The sequence below is a fragment of the Protopterus annectens genome, chromosome 6.part1 (genome assembly GCF_019279795.1).
Source record: "Protopterus annectens isolate FY-2018-M chromosome 6.part1, PAN1.0, whole genome shotgun sequence".
Taxonomy (NCBI): Eukaryota; Metazoa; Chordata; order Ceratodontiformes; family Protopteridae; genus Protopterus; species Protopterus annectens.
Genome location: NC_056738.1, coordinates 345703071 through 345724842, shown reverse-complemented (window position 1 = coordinate 345724842; position 21772 = coordinate 345703071). Strand labels below are relative to the sequence as shown.

Here is a 21772-nt window from a genome sequence, read left to right as displayed (position 1 = left end):
TATACTGTAGGGCAGCAGGTTATGGTTCTCATTCTTGTCAGACACAATAAGCTGCAGGCAGCTTGGGAGGAACCATTCAAACTGGTAAGGAAGATCAAGGGTGTTAACTACATTGTACAACTGCTAGGCAGGAGGCAGGAGGCAGGGGCACACACTTTACTATGTTAACATGATGAAACCTTACCATGACAGGGAGGCCCTTGTGCTAAGTATTTGCAGTGGGAGGCAGGATTAGTCTGAGGGTGATCTATACCTAAGCCAGCCAGCCAGCAAAATGTCAAGTTACTATGGCAAAGCCTAGGATTGCAGGCATATGATATGACAGTACAGCATTGTAGTGGGATCGGCAATGCCAATGCAGATGGGTTCTCAGGCCAGAGTATGGGTTAATGTATCCCGGATAGCTCATTCCTCCCAAGCAATGTTGCTCACGGGTCACTTGAAAAAACTAGCTTGATTGTAAAAAGGTGGGAGACATGTCATGATGTAAGGTATTGCCAGCTATCCCTGGAGTAGTAGGGCTGTGGATGTATAACATATGCCAGCACAGCTAACTGGAATTTTGTAAATAATTATATCTCATTTGTATAATAAAACTGAATTATACAGCTGCTTGTCTTGAAAAATGTATTTGTAAAGTTGCTTGTATTAAAAATGCATCGACAGTGTATCCTGCTGGACAGAAAAGAAATATACATGTATATCAGACTGTACTGCATTGTAACTGATTAAATGTAAACATTGTAATAGATAATACTGGAAGAGAAGAGGTTAAGCTCAACTCCAGCTAACTTTGAGAAATAGTAAGAAATTAAATTACTTAATTTAGGCCATAAAGATTGCATCTTACAGTTCTGATTGCAGCCAAAGACAAAATGTCTGGGAAAACAAGCATTAGGAAGCATTCTGTATTGTCTTTAGCAGTGAACTAATTGCTATTCTGGAAGGCTAGAAGTTTGAAGTTGTTTTAAGACTTCCAGAAGCTGCAGCAGATCTTAGCAAGGCTCTGTGTGTGTATTATTGACACATATGTGCCAAATCCTGACAGCTTCTAGTTAAGGGGTGAAGCATGGGAACCAGAAGTCAGATGATTAGATGTATGTGATGTCATTCTGTAATCCATCACTAAAAATAATGTTTAATACTAGGTGAGACGGAAGTCTGGAGCACTCTGTTTTTGAGACCTGACAAAGAAGGATCTCTTACCTACCTCATCTTGCCTTGCTCTAGTAAGTAACCAGGGAATATTAAATCTTTAGATTAGTCAGGAAAATATAGAGAGATTAGTTAAGTATTGTTTTTCTGTAAATGTGCGAACCTGTCCACCTGTGTTATTTTTAATATTTCCTGTGATTGAAACTCTGGTATTTATTGTAAATAGATATTTAGTATTTTCAAATTCTATTCTTATTTACTATTAAAGATATTTAAACTTTTAATTGTGCTTGGTCTTTTGGAGAATATTTTAATCTCTGAGAGTACTTATACTTATATAAATGTATGTATAAATATATATGGATCACCTACACAACACCAACATCCCAGAATATCGACACCCATATGGCTAACACCATATGGTCGATACTCAGAATGCTGACATCATCAAAACACCACAAAAAGGAAAACAAAATTTCCTTTAAACTGCTCCTCCCCCCATAACTTTAATATACCATCTCTGAGATCACACTACAGTGCAGGAATGGAAATATTTCCATTCCGCACTACAGTGAGATACCATTTCCCCATTGTCGGCATTCTGAGTGTCGACCATATGGTGTTGGCCATATGGGTGTCGACATTCTGGGATGTCGGTGTTGTGTAGGGGACCTATATATATATATATATATATATATATATATATATATATATATATATATATATATATATATATATATAGATATAGATATATAGATATACATTTTTAAACAATCAGGAGATCTGTTTAATTGTGGAGTTGATGGAATTGACTGGCAATAATAATTTTATTTATTTTAAGAGAACAGTTTAAACAATGTAAAGGGGTTACACAGGGTGCTATTTGTGCCCTAGTATATTTAAATATGGCTATTCTTGCTTGAGAGAACAGGCTCCTTTTTAATTCCAAATTTCAGAACTGTTGGGAGCTTTACGTTCATTTTTTGGATGATATTTTTATGTTTTGGAAGAGTTCAACTGATGATTTCAATTACTTTTATGATTATATAAATTCTACCAGAGATTTTTTTTGAAGTTTACTTTCAAACATTCCTCTGTGAATATAAATTATTTAGCTGTCTTGATTAGCAAACAAGTTGAAGGTGAGGGATTTTCATCAAATATATACAGGAAGCCTACCTTTTCTAATTCCTACCTACACTTTAATAGTGGTCATCCCCTTCATCAGGAAAGGAGTTGAAAGGATAATTCATGAGGCTGGCTAGAATGGTGTCAGACAATTCAGAATTCAGGACTCAATGTGGCATTTTGTCTGATATGTTTTATGAGAGAGGTTATCCTCACAAAACAGTCAGTGAGTTCAGACCTGAAGTTAAGAATGGTTGGCATGGTAGGTTTAAAGTCCTGCTTGGTGAAGACTTTATGAATGTTAATAATGAGAATATTTTGGATATTACTGAAACAAATAATAGACCCTTTAATTCAGCTTTTATTTTAGAGTATTTTCCCAACTGTTTTAATATTAGGAGGATTATCAAAATGAACTGGGGTATTTTTAGTTTTGATCAGGACTTCTTAGGCTGACTGGGCAGTTATCCACAAAATGTTTACAAGAGAGGCTAGAACTTGAAAATTAGTTCTGAAAACAAGAAGAATATATCTAATCTATGTATGGATACTATTTACGGCTATAATACGAACAAATGTGGACATTGTAACCGATGTGATGACATCTTGGTAGGGAACACTATTAAGATAAGTGAAAACAATGTGATGTTAGCTAGAAATGCTAACTATATGTCTAAAGGGATGGTGTATATATTCATTTGTGTGTTACGTGTGATACCTTTTATGTTGGGAAAACTGAAAGGCTATTAAATAAAAGGATTTATGAGCACTTTTAAGACTTTAGAAAGTGCAATGATAATAATGTTCTTTATAAACATATTAAGTCCTTTCCGAATCATAATAACTTTTAATTTTGCCAGAAGTGGTCTGTGGGAAACTATTGTGGAATATAAGGAATTACAGTGGCAGTTAAAGTTAAATGCTGGCAAACCACCTGGCTTGAATGATAATATTTCGATCAATAGTGTATTAAAGCTGAGGGCAGCTAAATTATAATTCCCTAATTTTTTATAGATATTTCATTATATGTAATGTATATGCACATTTTTATCACTGTTTTTCATTTTTCAACAATTTTTAATGAGAGTTTATTCAGGCATCAATATTTTTAATTGATGGACATTTTCTTAGAGGCCTTGTATGCTCTACAATTTATATTATCATTTCATTATTTCTTTTTACTTGTGGTGCTATGTATAAGAATGTTTTTTAGTGCTATTAACTATGGACTTGTCCCCTTTAAGGTTTTTGTTCTGACTCATTTTTTGCTGCTTACTTCTTCATGTATTAGTGTGAATATTCATTAAGTTTCTTCTGTAATTTTAACTATGATTGGTTGGTTTGGATATCCTGTGTCAAAGTTTTTATCATTTAAACGTTGAATCAATTGTGGACATTCATTTCTGAAGAAGTCCTATCTTCTAATGATGAAAGAGCTTAATTTATTTACTGTTTTAATAATAATAATAATAATAATAATAATAATAATAATAATAATAATAACGCATTAAAATATCAACTTCTTTTTCTCTGTTCATACAGATGGGTTGTTGGGGGTAGCAAATCCTTTTTTGGTTTACTGTTTTTACTGCTGAGCTGGTGTTTGTGCTCTAAGGACTGAATATTCATAACTAACAGTGCATCATACCAAAATGGCTTCATGCAAATTCATGCAATCAGCCATAAGGTTTACCTCTCAGAATGGCTGTGCCATTTGAGGATATACTTCACTGACAAGCACATTTTGATACAGTGCACTCTTCAATTCCCAACATCCCTTAATTTGTCTTGTGCAGTCTTGCACAGTACTTCATAGGTTCATAGAGTATTACTAGGTTAACTGCCCTTGTGGGCCATTTTAAGCCTAGCCAATTACCCCATGTGAGAATCAAACCCTGCCCCTTGTGTCTGTAAAGTAAACACCTTAACCATTATGCCAACCTTCCTCTGTGCACTCCTGTACAAATGAAGCTGGGCACGTACTGTACATGTTGAAACTTGCAACAGTGTTATATAAGGTTACACAAGGCACATGAGAGTAATTAGAGTTACCAATGATTTTATCAACCCTAGTGCCTACATTACCTGACTTGACTCATTGTGTCTTGGCCAGACCTAGGAAAATGCTAGCAAAACTACTTGTCTCATCCACATTATGCTCAAGTCTTTTGTAACAAAACTGCATGAAGCAAGTCTGCAGTTCTGCGTGGATCTAGTCTGCAGTTATGCATGTGGCTTGACTGCAGTTTTGCATGGATCTAGTCTGTAGTTATGTATGGGGCTTGTCTGCAGTTCTGCATGGATCTAGTCTGCAGTTCTTCATGGGGCTTGTCTGCAGTTTTGTGGTCACTTCAGTGAAAATGAGAAGACTGGTTGGTACCTAACCTATCAGTAATACTGCGCATCCTTCAAAGTAAGGAACAGTGCTAAATGGAATGACTAACAATGATGTTTCCCTATGAAATAGCAAAATACTATAAACTGTATAGCAATCACAACTGATTCATAGCATACAATCCTACAATTCTATCTACTCAGATCAAAAAAAAAAATATATATATATATATATATATATATATATATATATATATATATTGTTGTTTCTTTTTTTTTTTTTTTTTTTTTTTTTTTTTTGCAAAGGTTTAATCTTTGTCTCCCTTACTTACATATAAACTTCCTGGTCACACAACACTGACAATAGGAGAAAACACCCAAGACTGTATACATCAGTACCTTAATACATACATACAAAAAAAAAAAAAAACTTCAAGGAAATAGAACAATATAACACTGAAGAGATTTAATTGGGAACTTTGAAATTGATCTAATTTCCAAAATATCTCATAGGAAAAATACCATTCCCTGTAATTTATACCTTATGAAGCTTTACATTCTGGTTATTTTGCTGTTTTGTAGAATTAGGCTTTCTACTAATGCTGGGCTGCTGTATATTTAGTAAAGAGAATCTGTTTAAAATGGTTGTGTGAAATTTGCAGTGCAGCAATGTTTCATAACTGTCAGGTGAAGTTTGAAATGTAGAAACATTTCAAAACAGTCAGATAAAATAAACATTTCTGAGATAATTTAATACATTATCATGGAAATGAAGATGTTTACATGTACTAGATAGTTAAATTTCAGTCATTGTTCTGTATTCTGTTTTATATATATATATATATATATATGTATGTATGTATGGGCCTACTGTATAAGTTCGAAAATACACTTCTTTGAACTCACACAGTAGACCCTGGGTTACGCGAAACTGCACTTAATCGAAAGTGCACTTTCGCAAAACCCACTTCAGCGAACAAGCTACTACTGACTTAAGTCCAGTAGTTACGGACCTTAGAGTTAGGGCGCGGGTCATGGTAAGGGGATAGCTAGTAGGGCTATCCTCCACTGTGGCGCGGTAGTCATGGACCTTAGGGTTAGGGCGCGGGTCATGGTAAGGGGATAGCCCTACTAGCTATCCCCTTACCATGACCCGCGCCCGAACCCTAAGGTTCGTAACCTCCACTGTGGCGCGGTAGTCATGGACCTTAGGGTTAGAGCGCGGATCATGGTAAGGGGATAGCCCTACTAGCTATCCCCTTACCATGACCCACGCCCTAACCCTAAGGTCCATAACTACCGCACCACAGTGGAGGGAATAGCATGTTTTCCTGCTGTCCTCCACTGTGGTGCGATCCATTCATTGAAGCTGCATTCGCGAAAGTGCACTTTCGAATAAGTGCACTTTTGCATAACTGAGCGGTCTACTGCTTTTTTTCGAATACGTGGTATTCGATGAAAAGCAGTAGACCCATATATATATATATATATATATATATATATATATATATATATATATATATACATACACACACACACACACACACACACACACACACATATATATATATATATATATATATATATATATATATATATATATGTATAAAATGTTTTCACAGGTTTAGTACTAAGCAAACTTTGGACAGCCAGCATATTTTAGAGGCATGCACATCTGTTCTTTTATGTAATGCAGATATTTTCTCATTGTGACATGAAATGGAGATTTCTCCACATTTTTAAGACAGCTTTACCTGCTGGGAGTGCAGCTGGTAGGAAAAGCAGTTTTTTTTTTAATTCAGAAGTCTACAGAACCAGGCCTGATTTGGATGGGGGGGGGGGGGGCTGCTGTGAATCCTCATATACTGTCTATGGTGAGAAGTGGAAACATTTTGTTTACATACATGAATAGTTATTTGATTGCCTGTAAAGAAAATTAAAAATTAATTAAAAATGGTTACAATTTTCCTGAAGCATTCTTATTACAATGCATTCTCTTTACCTGTGGCTGAGGATTTTAATATTTGCCTTGCTGCAAGAAAACACATTTAAAGTAATCGGACAGATGCAGCAGAAATGCCACAACAATTGATGACCTCCACTGCATGCTACTGCAGAATAAGGCATTTTGTTACTCTAGTTGCTGCTATTTAATACTGTATCTTAAACATAGGCTAATTAAGAAATAACTTAATGATTATTTCAGTTCTGAGGGTGAAAACTTAGACTGTAGCAGTTCATGTAGATGTGCTTCAGTCTCTCCACAAAAAGGTAAGTTTTTTCAGTCTCACCAACAGTAAAATTAGGAGCTGCTTTCTACCCAAAGGTACTGGCAATCTGAAGAAATTATTTTATACAATTTGTGTAAAGTTTCTGAACCTACAGGTTCATTGAAGAATTTTAACTTATTCTTTGGGAACTTTATATGCTGGGTACAAACATTCCAAATATATATCAGAAGAATTATGTTTTATTCTTTTTTTTTTATCAAAAAAAATTCAAATTCTGTTATTGCCTTGTTGCATCCTAAAAGATAATTCATTTTTTTGCAACTACTGCTGGTCTTATATCAATCTTTAGTTTAAATTACTTTTTTAAAACTTTTGGACTCTATTCATAGATGCTGATGCACAGTGGAACATGATTGTACAAAATATATCTGAGTAGAAAAAAAACTTAAAATAATAAAAAAAAAAATTATGCAGCATGGCAAGGCCCTGCATGAGGGCTTACCCAATGGCGCAGGCATTGTACTCCATGCATTGGGTACATATGCAAAGTAGCACCCTCCTAATTATATGTGGTTCAGTAAGAAGTAAGGCAACAAATACTGCCTGGTCCATAATGCAACGGTAATCTGACAGCAGAACAGCAACTCCTCTACTCTGTTAATATGCTGCTCAGCATACAGTGCTGAACAATATATTATAACTGAAAAAAACACCATTGCACAGTAAGATGATCCTTATCACCAACAGAGTTTCCTACTGTGCAGGCAAATTTACTACCTCAAGAAAACTTGTCCTTTCTCCACAGGTGATGCTGTCATTTTTATTCTAGACTCTCAGACTTAGCAGTAGTTCTCACTACATCCATTCTAAGTATACAGAACTGAGATCAGACAGGAGAGACTAGTGCCAATCAACTTTATCAGCTGTGCTCTCACAATGCATTATTGGCTTAACAAGTAAACAAGATTCCCTCAACATATCTGCTCCCATGATGGCATTCAGAATTAGAACAAAATTTAAAATGAATAACAACTAGTTATGTTGTAGGAAGGTTTGGGTTGTTTAAAACTTCACAGTAGGCTTAAAATATGTTTATTCATTTTCTACTCCGAGTAGCCCTTTAAGTGCTTAAATAATTGTGCTAGACATTTGTCTGTTTTATGTGCTGCAGTATTTATAGTTCCATTTATTTAAATTTATAACTTTCAATTTAATATATATATTAAGATTATTAACTTCTAACTTAGCTGTTTCAAAATATATATTGATATTAGTGTTTTTTTACATAACAATTGTGAGCTTCCATGATGAAATGTATTAATTCTTTCTTTCTTTTTTTTCTTTTCTTTCGGCATAAATTAATTACTGCTTATCTGTAGGCCTTGAACATAAAGTGGTACAACAGAGGGCATGTAACAGTATGGTATGAATGACAGCTACAGCAGCTTTTGCTGAGCTACGTGGTATAATGGTAAGTGACACAGCCTCTTAGATACAATAATAGTAGCTTGGTTCTGGGCAGATGCTGTTTTGTTTGTTTTTTACATTATTGAACCTCAAAGCTGATCAATGTTATGATTACCGGTGTGTGTGTGTGAAAGTTCTTTGTCAATTTGTCAGTTTATGCACTTTGTTAATTTGAGTGTTGTCAATTTGATTTCATGGAGCAGACTATGCAGATGGTTACTTCCTCTGGGGTTATTTAATTACCTGTTGTATTTATGTATTCTTTACTATGAGATTTTATGGTTGTGTCTATTTACTTACTTACTTAGTTAATTTGCTTACTTGTGTGTTGATATTCTGAAGTTGCCAATGCTTTGCCTATTCAGCAAAGGAGATCTTGGGCAACTTCAGAATGACATTACGCCATTTGAGGTATCCTACTTCAATTATACCTACATGAGCTTAACCAATGGCTCATAAACCACAAATTACCTCTCAGCCCTACCAAGACCAAAACTATGCTTTTTGGAACTCCTGCTGTCCTAACAATTTGCATATCATGTTAAGTTTTCCAGAAAAGTGTATTTGTAGCAATAACACCACAGTAAGGTATGTAACATATAAGAATAGACAGGTGATGATTTTGTTTCCTGTTTTCCACTGTTTTGTCACAGATGACCATGAGTTATCCAGTCACTGAGATCAGATAGTGAGTCAAGTGATAACCTTGTTAAGCCATCCGCTGCTGGCTGTGATGAGCCTTGGCAGGCAGAGAACAGAAATGAGCCACCAAAGGGCCTTGCAGGTGGCTCCGAGCATGCATCATGGACATTGCCACTCCAACTTGTCCTTAAACAGGTCAGATGAAGTTGCATAGGTGGATGAGGCACTGATGAAACATTTATAGTTCTTAAGGCATGTGTCCAGGACTTTGTGTATCATGATAAGGACTGGAGTGGTTTACGCAGTCATACAGTCCAGGACAAGACATCTGCTATGATGTTATATATTATGCTTGGACTAGCAGGGTGCAAAAGTAGAGGATGGAGGGGAAGCACAGATACTCATCACTGGCAATGAGTGGCTGAATTGCAGATGCCTCGTTATTCTCAGCACCTGATGGTGGTGAAGAAGCACTGGTAGTTTATCCAACAGGTTACCTTACTTCATTACGTATCCATAGGGGTAGTTGTTCTAATCTCATTTATTATGTATCCATAGAGGTAGTTGTTTTAATCTCATTTGGACCTATGCATACTGAACAGACATAGGCTCGCATCAGTGAAGGAACTGTCTACGTACCAGCTACAGATCTCGTTCTGGGGGGCTACGGAGGGCCCCTACATTCTATATGTGCATGGGATATTTCCATTGTGCATGTTATGTTGCCATTCCTCTTGCCACATGGTTCATCTACTGTCCTTAGGGCCACATAGCCACTATCATGCTTCTCTGTGTTGTGTTTACATATGCACATATAATACATAACCTAAAGATTTGCATTCTTGTATATACATATATTTCTGAGTATGTTTTCCATACCTGTGAGTGTCCTATTTTTATCTTTTTACACTGCTTGCTTACATCTTAGATGTGCTATGCAGGCCTCCAGGCCTGTGTGTAATCATTTAGGAGGTGGATTGTGTACAAGGAATTTAGTTGTTTCTTTAGATTAATTTATATTGAATAATTAATCTACATTTGATCAAATATTCAGCGTAGTGAACCTATCTCAGTCAAATGCAATCCTACCAACCAAATCCATCAAACACAAAATAATCTTAAACAGTGCTTTCCATCCTTTATATGGGGAGCTGCACTCTTCCACCCTAAATATGCCAACTCCAAGATAAACACAATAGTGAGAAAAAGGGCAAATTCCCTTATCTCACTGCCTGAAATCTCAATAAAAACATACACCATGCAGTAATTTACTAGCAGTGTAAGTGAATGGAACAGACTGATTCACCTGCAGTGCTAAATGCAAATATACTACATGGTGTTATTAGCTGTGTATATCAATAAGCCAGACTTCAGTGCAATGCAGCCAACTATCTGCTCAAGTGAGTGCAGATCAACCCATTGAATGACACTGATTTCTTTAACATTTACGCTGCTGACCTACTTTTACTGCACATCTTCAGGTACAGTCCTGGCAACATGGTACACATAGAATTTAGCCTTTAGCCCATGCTAACATGATATAGAGCATTATGATCGGATCACTGATCATAACGAGCATATTATGTGTTTTTGACATGGATGCCAAGAAATTCACCTTGAGAGTGAAGCTCAAGAACTGAATCTTAACATCCATTTTGAGAACACATAAATCTTCATTACGACTGGGGATCCAATCATAATTTATTTTCTCCATGTACTACTAGTTAGTCAAAAATTAGACTCCAAGAAAAAAAAAATGATGTGTTGTTCCGGCTTTGAAAGCGGGTAAAGCAGTGGGGAAGTGGTTGACATCCTTATGCATTCCATGTCTAAGGGAAGCAGTTTAATAAAAAATGTGTGTGTAGTTTTGCAGACAGCAGGCAGAAACAAGAGCTGAAATAAAGCTGATTCATACACTGCTTCTGCTATCTACTGGTCAGTGTTGTTCACAGGTTCATAGGTGTGTACTAGGATAATGGCCCTGGAGCCTTTACAAGCCTAGCCCATAGGATTACCCTGGCATCGTGCCACCCGACCTTAGTTCCCAGTGGCTCAATCGAGTAAAGCAACTGGAGTGATCTCTGGGGTGAATTTTCTATTTCCCATCCACTCATCAAGATTTCTCTTGAATAGGGCCAGTGAGATGCTCTGCTTGACATGTATGGGAAGTCTACTCCATAGCATGGGCAATCTCTGGGTTATGAATTTGTCCCACCAGCATGTTCTGTTGATTGTGGTAATGAGGTTGAGGTCTCTAGAGCGTGTGGTGCGGAGGGATTGGGATTTCTTTAGATGCAGCATTTCTAGCAGAGCTAGGTCAGACATGGCTTTGTAAGTCAAGCAGAGATCACCTCTAAGTAGGCAATATGAGACAGAGAATAGTTGGACTTTTTTTAGTCTGTCCACATAGGAAAAATGTTTAAGGCCTAGGATCCTCTTTCTGAGGCGCTTTTGTGGCCTCTCCAGTTGTTGCAGGTGTTTAGTGAGGTACGTGCCAAATGGGGCATTGTACTCACTGACTGGCCTAATTAGGGAAGATTAGAGGGAGACAACGACCTCTTTCTTCCTGGATGCAAAACCCTTAGTAATGAGATGTGCCACATAGGACTTTCTGACCACAGTGGCAATGTGGTGGTGAAAAGAGAGGTTGCTGTCAACCTGTGTTCCCAGATCTTATATAACACCTTCGGTGTTCAGTGGACTACCATCGATGTGGTTATTCATGGAAACCAGGTTTTTCCCAAAGGGGATGATGACACATTTTTTGGCATTGAGCTTAAGGCTATGGTTCTGACACCAGCCGTTGGTCTCAGTGAAGCCTTTCTGTAGGATGTCAACATAATTCCGGGAGTTAATAATAGCTCTCAACTTTTAATCATCTGCAAACTTTGTCAACCAGAGTCCTTTTGTGTTGGCCTGGACTTCAGAGAAGTAGATACCAAACAGGAGAGGACCTAGGACCTAACTTTGTGGGACTCCACTCATGACTAGTTGGCAGTCTTACTTGGAGTCAACTATTTTCACACTGTGGGTTCTGCATGTCAGCCAGTTTGCAACCCACCTAGTGATATAGGGGTTGATACCTAGCTTAGTGAGTTTTTCTATGATTCCTGAATGGGGAATGGTATCAAAGGCCTTGGCCAGATCAAGGTAGGCTGTATGAACCACCTTGTCTTTATCCACATCTCTGGTGACTGACTCAAAGAAGTTGACCAAGTTGAGCAGGCATGATCTACCCTTCACAAAACCAAACTGTGTGGGATCCAGAGTTTGGAGATTCCCTATATCCTTGTTTATTAGGTTCATGGTGATGCATTCCATAGCTTTGCATATCAGACTCATCAAGCTAATGGGGCAATAGTTCCAAGAGTCTGTAGTTGCTCCTCCTTTGTGGAGAGGGATGACTGTAGCAGTGCGTCATTCAGTAGGGACAAAGCCTGAGGTGAGGCTGTGATTGAACAGGGCACACAGGTGAGGTGCCAGTTCACTCTGTAGTTCATGTAGAACACAGCCAGGGATATTGTCAGGTCCCATAGAAGCTGTATTCTTGGCCTTGGACAGTGTTGTTTTAACCTGTGCAGCAGTAATACTGGGTGCCTAGCAATCTACTGGTATTGTGGCTGGTCCCTTGGGGGGAGAGAGGGGTAAAGTTGGCACTGAATCTGTTGGCCAGTATATTGGCAATATCTGTTGGCTCAGTATAGGAGGTACCATTGTGCAGTAGCGCAGAGCAAATCTGGGTATTGCTGTGGAGATTCTTTACATAACTATAGAAGGCTTTGTGGTTGTCTTTACTATCTGCTGCAGTTCTGTTTTCATACCTATCTTTAGAGGATTTCATGAAGGCTCTCAACTTTTTGTTGAGGCTGATAAGGGAGTTTTTTCCAGTCTTGAGACTTCACCTTATTCCGCGTCAGTTTCCTCCTTCTGTTACAGAGTTTGTTTATGGCAGGGGACCAGCAGATTGACTTTCTTTTTTTGGAGGAGAGCATCTTGGTTCTTTTGGGTATGGTGAGATCCATGCATTTGTGCATGTGTTCGTACAGTGCATTGGTGTATGATTCGGCAGTCATACAACTGATCTCCATTTGCATGGGTGCCATGAAGTTAGCCACCTCTGTTTTTAGGAGCCCAAAGTTAGCTTTGGGGAAGTTTTTCATGTTGGCTACCTTTACGAGGGGGTGGGGGTGGGGGTGGGGATATGAATTTCCAAGGTGATTAGTTTGTGGTTGGATCTATCTAGGGAGGAGTTGACTACTGGTGTAGAGCAACAGTCGCCCATGTTAGTAATGACCAGGTCATGGATGTTGCTACCTCTAGTGGGGGTAAGAACGAGCTGATCTTATTTTAGTGCAAACCCAACCTTAACAATGCATAGGGGGTGCTTAATTGTGAGGTTAAGGTCGAATCGCATTATAGCAGTGCTGAACCAGGATATAACTTAGCCATTTTGTGAGCGTAATCAGGGAGCTCCGCATACTACACATGAATTAACATGAAATTGGTCATATGCAACTATGTAGTGTGAGAATAAAGCATGCACAGTGCTTAATGTATGTGTAATCAACATCAGCCACAGCATTTCAGGAGAGTAGAGTCATATATGTAAATGTTAGATGATGCATGACAGCAAATATCTGCTTAAAGCTTATTCAGTATGCATTGCTTTAATAATAATGTTTTAGTCACTGCATATCTGTTTAACTTGTATAGTGTGGATCGTATATAGTTTCATAGTTTCATAGTTTAGTACTAGGCTATCTGCCCTGGGGCATTTGTAAGCCTAGCCATAGTGATGTGGCTTTCGCCACCCCATGAAATGGTACAAAAAATGCACAGTATAGATTTAGAATACTGTGCCTCTGTCTAGTAGTGACACAGTGAAGGTCCCCTTATATAATAGAATTAGTTTACTGTGCCCCTGTCTAGTAGTGACACAGATGTGACCCGTGGGGTAAACTTACGATTTCCCATCCACTCATCAAGATTTCTCTTGAAGAGAGTCAGTGAGGAGCTCTGCCTAACATGAACTGGGATTTTGTTCCAGAGCATGGGAAGCCTCTGGGTTATGAATCTATCCCTCCAGCATGTCCTATTCATACTTGTGCCGAGGTTTAAGTCTTTAGCTCTTGTGGTTCTGATGGATTTGGATTTTTTGAGGTGGAGCATGTCCATCAGTTCCTGATTGGACATGGCCTTGTACGTCAGGCACAGATCACCTCTGAGCAGGCGGTATGCTACTGAATAGAGCTGGAGTTTCTTTAGTCTGGCAGAATAAGACATATGTTGGAGACCCTTGATCCTCTTGGTGAGGTACTTTTGTGGTCTCTCCAGTTGTTGCAAATGCCTGGTGAGGTACATACCAAATGGGGCATTGTACTCAATCATGGGTCTGATGAGGGAGGAGTATAGGGGTACAATGACATCCTTGGATCTGGATGTGAGCTGTAGTAATTGGTTGTTTTTGGACCATTTCTAGCTCCTTTGAAGTTCCCTGTTTAAAATCCACCTCTGGGCATTTTTTTCTGGCTATACTACTCAGACAAGCTCCTCGTGGTCCTGCAGTGTGGTCCTAGCTACAGAGAACTCAGAAAAGCGACTACTTTCTGGATTTAAGTATCTTTGCTGCTTTTTTACTTGAAATAGCTTCTCTAGCTTACCCTAAACAAGCTTAAACTGTTTTTTTAGCTGTTTGCTGCATTATTTTAAAATCTGCACTTAAAGTTACTTTTTAGTCGAATTTGATCGAAAGTTTGTTTGTTTAATTTAACTGTTGAGGCTGCCCACTAAAGTGTGCTAGCCTGTGTAACTGATTTATTGCTGTTTCTGCATTTTCTGTGTTTCTATCTAAAAACAAAAATAAATAAATAAATAAATAAATAAATGTTTTCCTGTGTAAATTCTTGAACTGGTCAAGAAAAAGAATGGCAGGTGGCTTTGTGTCACATTTATGGAATCATATCAGTTGCTGTTGTCTTTATTGTAGCTGGATCCAATCCTTCTATGTTTTATCTTTACAGAACAGATGCTGTTTGTGCCGAGCTGTTCTACCTCTTCCCCCAGTGCTGCCGCAGCTTACCTTGGAGTTTGAATTGTTTATTACTGTTTTGAAATAAGGAATGGGCTCACTGGTTTAGTAGCAATTCTCTAAAACCAAACAAATGCATTGAAGTGTACATTTTACTGTCCGCAATACATTGTGCTAAGTTGACAAATACCACATAATGTAAAAGAACTATATAAATTTCAGAAGGAGCAGAAATTAGCAGTGAGTCTGGCAAACAGAATTACCTTCCTGGACAGTAAGAACTGTAGAAATGTGTTAACGTTAGTTCTTCGGCTAATGTTTTTTGATTGTTAATGTTCGCACAAAGTAGCACAAAAAATACATATAATTAGGAAAGTGTTTCCTGCCCTCATGCCTCTTCTGTGCATAAGCTGCATCAATGGCAACATCACTAGTAAAGTAAACTACTTGCATTTATTGGAATATGAAATAAAAAAATAAAGAGTTATGATTTAGTTTCTACAATATGTGATCTGATAGTGCTTACTGTTACTCATTTGTATAGAGTAATTTAATATTCAATATCTACAGTGATGTAATACACCTCGGGTGGGGTCTGGGTGGTGCTTGCTACTGCGCATCTGGTGAGCCAGTGAACTACAATATCGCCCTGCCATGAACTGATCCTGTTTAGAAAAATTGATCAGTTTGTCATTCTGTAGATTGAAATACAGTCAACCACTTGCTTCTATTACTGGTGTCCCTTCCCACTTTAAAATAAAAACATATATTTCCAAATAGTCCACCAGATCCAGGAAAGTTAGATGTTTCCTACATGACACATCTGCTTTCAAAATAACTTACAGATATGCCTGTTTATAAAAAGTAATATTTACACAGAGTGGACAGTGTTAGCTCAGAAGATACTCTTAGCCAGAAATGCAACATGAGTGGAAAAATATCATTTGTGATGAGTCTTCAGCAAAACATTACACAAATGAATTTACTGTGTATGCCAACGTGTTGCCTGCTGTTTCGTGTTACACAATATCTTTATTTTTTATCTCTGTGTTTGGTTGTCTTGGAAAATTAAACTTCTTGGTCAGCTCTGAAAAAAAACACTGTTTGAGAAATAATGTCTCATCAGTATCTGGCAAAACATATTTTCAAACAAAGCCTGATTTGTCCAGCACCCCTATCACCAGGAAGGATAAAAGATTACATTAAAATGCAAGTTTATTTTCACTCCTCCATCTTAAGAAGTCTATGCCAAGATATGTCTGAGTCACGCTGTTTACATAATGAAGGAATGAGCTGTTCTTACTTTTTTGGAAGCATGAACTAATGTTTGGGACACACATGAGCATGTGAAAAGATTTAACAAGATTCTCACAGGTCATTTAGTCTCTGTCCATCCTCTTTTCAGCTTAACAAGAGAAACAAATTTGAAATGTCTAAAATTGTGAGATAGTTTTGATAAATTATTTCCATAGTTTTGAATATCTTGAGCTAATGTAACTGGTCAGTTTGCTATTTTTTTGAGGTTCCAAAAACAGAGATTGTCTGTAGCAGTGTTCCTATGATGATCTTTCCTACATTCTGCATTTATAAAGGTGGAGCAGTACGTGCACACCTCTCAACTGTCCCTGACTATGCAGAATGTCACTGATTTTGTCTTTTATTTTTGCCTTGTTGCATATAACATTTTTGATTTTCTGACAAATCACTGAGGATTACAGTTATCAATAATGCCAGACAAAATTTCATAATTATTGTTCAGAAAATGCATGCTGATGGTAATTCTATTATTCTTATAACCTTTTGAGTGAATTAGAGTAATATTTCAAATTCTCGCTCATTTTGAGCCTTTGTTTTTCCATTTTCATTTGGCTTTGTCCAACTTTCTTGAAGGAGAACTCCACCCAAAAGTCAATTTTTTTTCTTTCCAAAAAATGTTTTTCCTTCCCTGTAATCCAACACTAAACACTTCACATATGGAAAAACATTGCTTAATACATTGTTTGCCTTTCTATCCTGCATTTGTCTCACGTGTTCCATCACAACAGGCACTAAGAGTGGCACAGTAAGTTAGGACACATCCCAACAACAGAGCCATTAAGAAAACAATGACAATTAAATGTGCCTTATCAGTTATAGATTGCCAGCATCACCCCCTCAGATAAATAGTGTAGCCTGGAGTCTGAACAAAGGCAGCGCTTTCAAACTTAGTTTTCCAATGTAAATGTCTTTCAATTAAATAAAACTCAGTGTCACAAAGAAAGAAAGCATACCAGTATATGATTTTGTATTTTCTCTACACTGTAATTTCTGCAAAAGTGCATGTTTCTTCTAGATTTGAGGAAAGAAGATTAACATCAAAAACTTTAATTCTAGCTACAATATTTATAACTGTTAATGCAACACAAACAATCTCAGCCCAAGTAGCACCTATTAATCACAGGGGTCAGATTTCTCATACTTGGACATTGAACTATACAGTTGTTACTTTGAAAAGAACAATTAACTCAGTTACATTTTCAAGCCTGTCATTCAAACATTCCTTAAAATGCAACAGAAAAATAACCACTAATGAAAATTAAAGGAAGCAAAGTTACTAAAAATGCGGATTAATGCTGACAGTGAAAAGTAAGCAGTCACAGCGATGTTGTAAACTGATGAGAGAGAAAACTACAGTAAATGATCGCCTCATCATAAGGATTTCTTTTTGTCCCTCTAACATGACATGAGGAAGGTGAAGGCATTAGCAGCAAAACAAAATAATGCTAGCCATGGCAGCCTCCTTTAGATTATTTTCGGGTATAACAAATTAGAAAATAACAGTAACCATTTACTTTGATACAGAGGCATTAGCAATGCAGAAAAGTTCAAGATTTGCTGAAAAACATTTTTTTTTCAGTTTTTGGGTGCGGTTCTCCTTTGAGCAGAGAAGTCTGGAGGTATGAGTACATAGAACATGAGGAACACAAATGCTGAATAATGTGAAATTAGTCTTTGCAGACACCAAAGTTTTGTCAAAGAGTGTGTGCACCTGCATGTGTGTGTGGAAGGAGGTGGGGGTGGTGGTTTGTGTGCATGTGCAAACATGTGTGTATATTGGGGGGGGCTACAACAAGGACCTTAGACCTCACATTCTATGTTTTAGTATAATTTCCAATGTCCGGGAGTTCAAATGCAGAATTCAGAAATGCACAATTATATATGCAACACAGCTACATGCAGAAATGTGGGGTTACACTGACAATTTTGAAAGGTATAACTATATACAAATGTACTTTAAATATAAATGAGAAATGCAGACATAACAGATCTCCTTGCTGCTTATCTGTTTAAAACTTTCATTTAGTGTCTCACTGCTGTTTTTCTGCTCTGATAAACATTTCTGTAGTGTTTTCTGCCTAAAATAGTGTAACTAGTAGCTGTAGCACAGTTCCTCACCCTCCATATTGTTGTCTTGTTCTTAAACTTGGTGGCTTTGCAGTTGCCCACCCCTTCTGTAAATTTGATTTGGGACACTCCTCCCAGTCCTGTGTCATTAGCTCATTCTACCTAATATAGAGAGAACATTTCGGAAGGCCAACCCCCTTAGTTTCTTAACCTAGAATTATCTTCTGTTCCTCCCTTCTCCCTTTCCATTTTACTAACAAAAAAAAAATATTCAACTGCTTTTACAGTATTTCTGTTTCCTCCTCCTACTCTGTTACTTCATCTTGGTTTTTCTCTTACTTGTTCTCTAAAGTGTTCAATTGCATCTTCTCTGCTGAATTTATTACTGCTTGTTTTTAGCCTGATTAAACTTTTAAGCATTATTCTAAGCCTCTTAGTTTTGGTTTAAGCACTAGAGCTTTAGGCCTACCCCCTTAGCTGTCCCTAGCCTCTTTCCCTCAGATTCTGACAAATATAGATGGACAATTTCATACGGTTTCTCCTGCTAACCTGGTTGATATGGGCATCCTGAGACAGTGTAGCAACTGCCTCATGTACACGGACAATCATCTACTACTACCATCTAGGAACACAATTTGTGAGAGATGCAATTACATAAAGAAGCTAGACTCTGTGCTCTCTCCCTCACAAGCCAGTACATCTGGCACTGAGAAGGTTGTCAATACAATCACTACACCTCAAACACCACCCACAACTACACAACACACACCCACATATGTGGAGGTTCTCAACAAAAACAACCCCAAACAAAGGATACCTGAGAGGCAAAAATACATGTGAACTCCACAACCCTCCACACCACATGCCATGCATAGTCCACACACCAGTGTCTCGCAACCACTAAGGCCTAACCATAAACCCAACATATTAGTCATAGGAGACGCCATTGTGAGACACACAGAGATGTGCCTCTTACCAGGCTGAATAAGGAGTAAGTCACGGTTAGTTGTTTGTCAGGTGCCAGAATCCGCCATATCACACACGTACTCAATTCTCTCAACAACAGGTACTGTCATGACTCTGTCATAGTCCGTGTTGGCATGAATGACCTGAGATGTACCTCCCTGGACTATATGAAGACAGACATGATTCAGCTCACTGAATATGTGTCCCAGGCAGGTATGTCCCTAGCCTTAAGCAGCATTCTACCGTCACCCAGAATGATGCCTCATTATAAACAGAAAATGATTGACTTTAACAATTGGATTAGTTTCTGGTGTCATTCTAGGGGGATCCAGAACCTGACAGCCTGGGAAGATATGATCGACAGACCATGATGTTTTGCTAGAGATGGCCTGCATCTGTCTCACTTGGGCTTCAGGCTTCTGGCAAAGGCCCTTGCTTTCCCCATAGTGCCTTTTTTAGGAAAAGTCATGAGCTCAATACTACCATCATAAAAATTTCAACGAAAAGCAAATTAAAGGTCATGCTGTTAAATGCTAGGAGTCTAAAACATGAAACTGCACTCATTGCAAGCATTCTTAACCCTGTACGATGCTGACATTTGTGCAGTCACAGAAACCTAGTTCAAAGCTACAGAGAGAATCCCAGCCTTACCTGGTTACTCATCCTATCATACATTCAGACCCCAAACTGTGGGCAGCAAAGCCAAAGGAGGTGGAGTTTTAATATATATTAAAGACACACACACCTGCAGGCTGATCAAACAGTATGATGCAGAGAAAACACTCCAGGTGCAAATAACCTTAATATTCAAATTATAGCTAGCTACAGGCCCCAAATTTGACTCAAGATGCCCGCGCCACCTATCTGGACCTCTTCAAATCTATCAAGATTCAACCCTTTACCCTAATCCTGGGTGTTTTTAATTACCCAACCATAGACTGAAAAAACTACTCATGCCAGAACACAAATGCCCAGAGATTCTTTGATTTTTATCAATGCAAATGTCTTGGAACAGCTAGTTGATACCCCCACAAGAGGTGATAATATATTGGACTTAGTTTCAACCAACATGAGTAACCACTAAAGCACCACTACAGTACCATCCTCCCTGGTTAGATCCGACCATAAAGCGGCCCCTTTCAAAGTCACCATCTCCCCTCAGCTAGGGTAAAACAAAAACACTTCTCCAAAGCTGATTACAACCTCCTAAGGGATGGTTTAAACAGCTTCATAGCCCCCTCTGTAGGAACTGGCACCAATGTCCAAATCTACACCAAAGTACTATAAGAGCATTTATATAGATGCATGGAATCAGGAATACCTGACAGGACAAAATTATCCTTGGCAAGGAAGAGTAAACCTGTCTGGTGGACATCTGCAATAAGTAAACTATATAACAAAAGAAAAAAAAATGCTGTCCAGGACCAAGAAGGAGCAGGTGCCCAACTGGAAGCAATATTTCCTTAGCCTGAACAACCAAATAAGAGCACTAGTGAAATCCTCAAAAGCTAGTTCCGAGTCCAAATTGGACATATCTACTAGAGACAATTATAAGGCTTCTTCACATATGTCCGCAGTCTCAAAGGAAGCACCCAGATCTGTTCAGAACTGTTGGTCAAGGACACCACATACACAATTGCTGTAGACATAGCCAAACTACTGGCTGACAGGTTCAGTGAAAACTTCTCCCCTCTGTCCCCCGCATCATTACATCAGTACACACCCAGTACCTGCCCCCCACCTCTTATCTCTAAGGAACAAGTCATCACTGCCCTCTCAAAGGCAAAACATACAGCCTCCATGGGACCTGATAACATCCCAGGCTGCATCCTACATGAACTCAGGCATGAACTTGCAGCACCATTAGGCACCCTATTCAACCAAAGTCTGAGTACTGGCTTTGTTTCAGCCAAGTGGAGGACAGCCACTGCCATCCCTTTACTCAAAGTTGGAGCATCCACCAATCCAGGAAATTATAGACCCATCAGCCTAAGTAGCCTGATCTGCAAGGCCATAGAATAGATTATCATGGACTTCATTAACAGGGACATTGGCAACCTCCAAACACTCAACCCCACACAGTTTGGCTTTGTCAAGGGGAGGTCATGTCTGTTAAATATGGTTGACTTCTTTGAGATAATCACCAAAGCCATGGGCGAAGGGAAGATGGTGCACACCACCTACCTTGACCAGGCCAAAGCCTTCGACACTATTCCTCACTCAGACAAAATAGATAAACTCTCTCCACTGGCATCAATCCATATGTTACCAGATGGGCAGCAAACTGGCTCACTGATAGAATCCACCTAACCAAAATAGGGCAAGCCATGCCAAGCAGTAGACCCATAACAAGAGGAGTACCCCGGGATCAGTCTTGGGGCCTCTGTTATTTGGGATATACGTCTCTGAGGAGCAGGCCAAAACCATTGGGTTATGG

At 38.4% G+C, this 21772-nt stretch overlaps 1 protein-coding gene and 1 long non-coding RNA gene across 2 annotated transcripts in view; one reads left to right on the top strand and one right to left on the bottom strand.

The window, feature by feature from the left end:
* Positions 1-15478, top strand: part of LOC122805548 — a 344744-nt gene extending 329266 nt beyond the window's left edge. Inside the window, exons 2-3 of the long non-coding RNA XR_006365380.1 lie at positions 8228-8319; positions 14978-15478. This is a non-coding gene — a long non-coding RNA (uncharacterized LOC122805548). The remainder of the gene's footprint in view (positions 1-8227; positions 8320-14977) is intronic.
* LOC122805547 (tyrosine-protein kinase Mer-like) overlaps positions 1-21772 on the bottom strand; it is a 643235-nt gene that overhangs the window by 184272 nt on the left and 437191 nt on the right. The gene's annotated exons all lie outside the window — the stretch shown is intronic.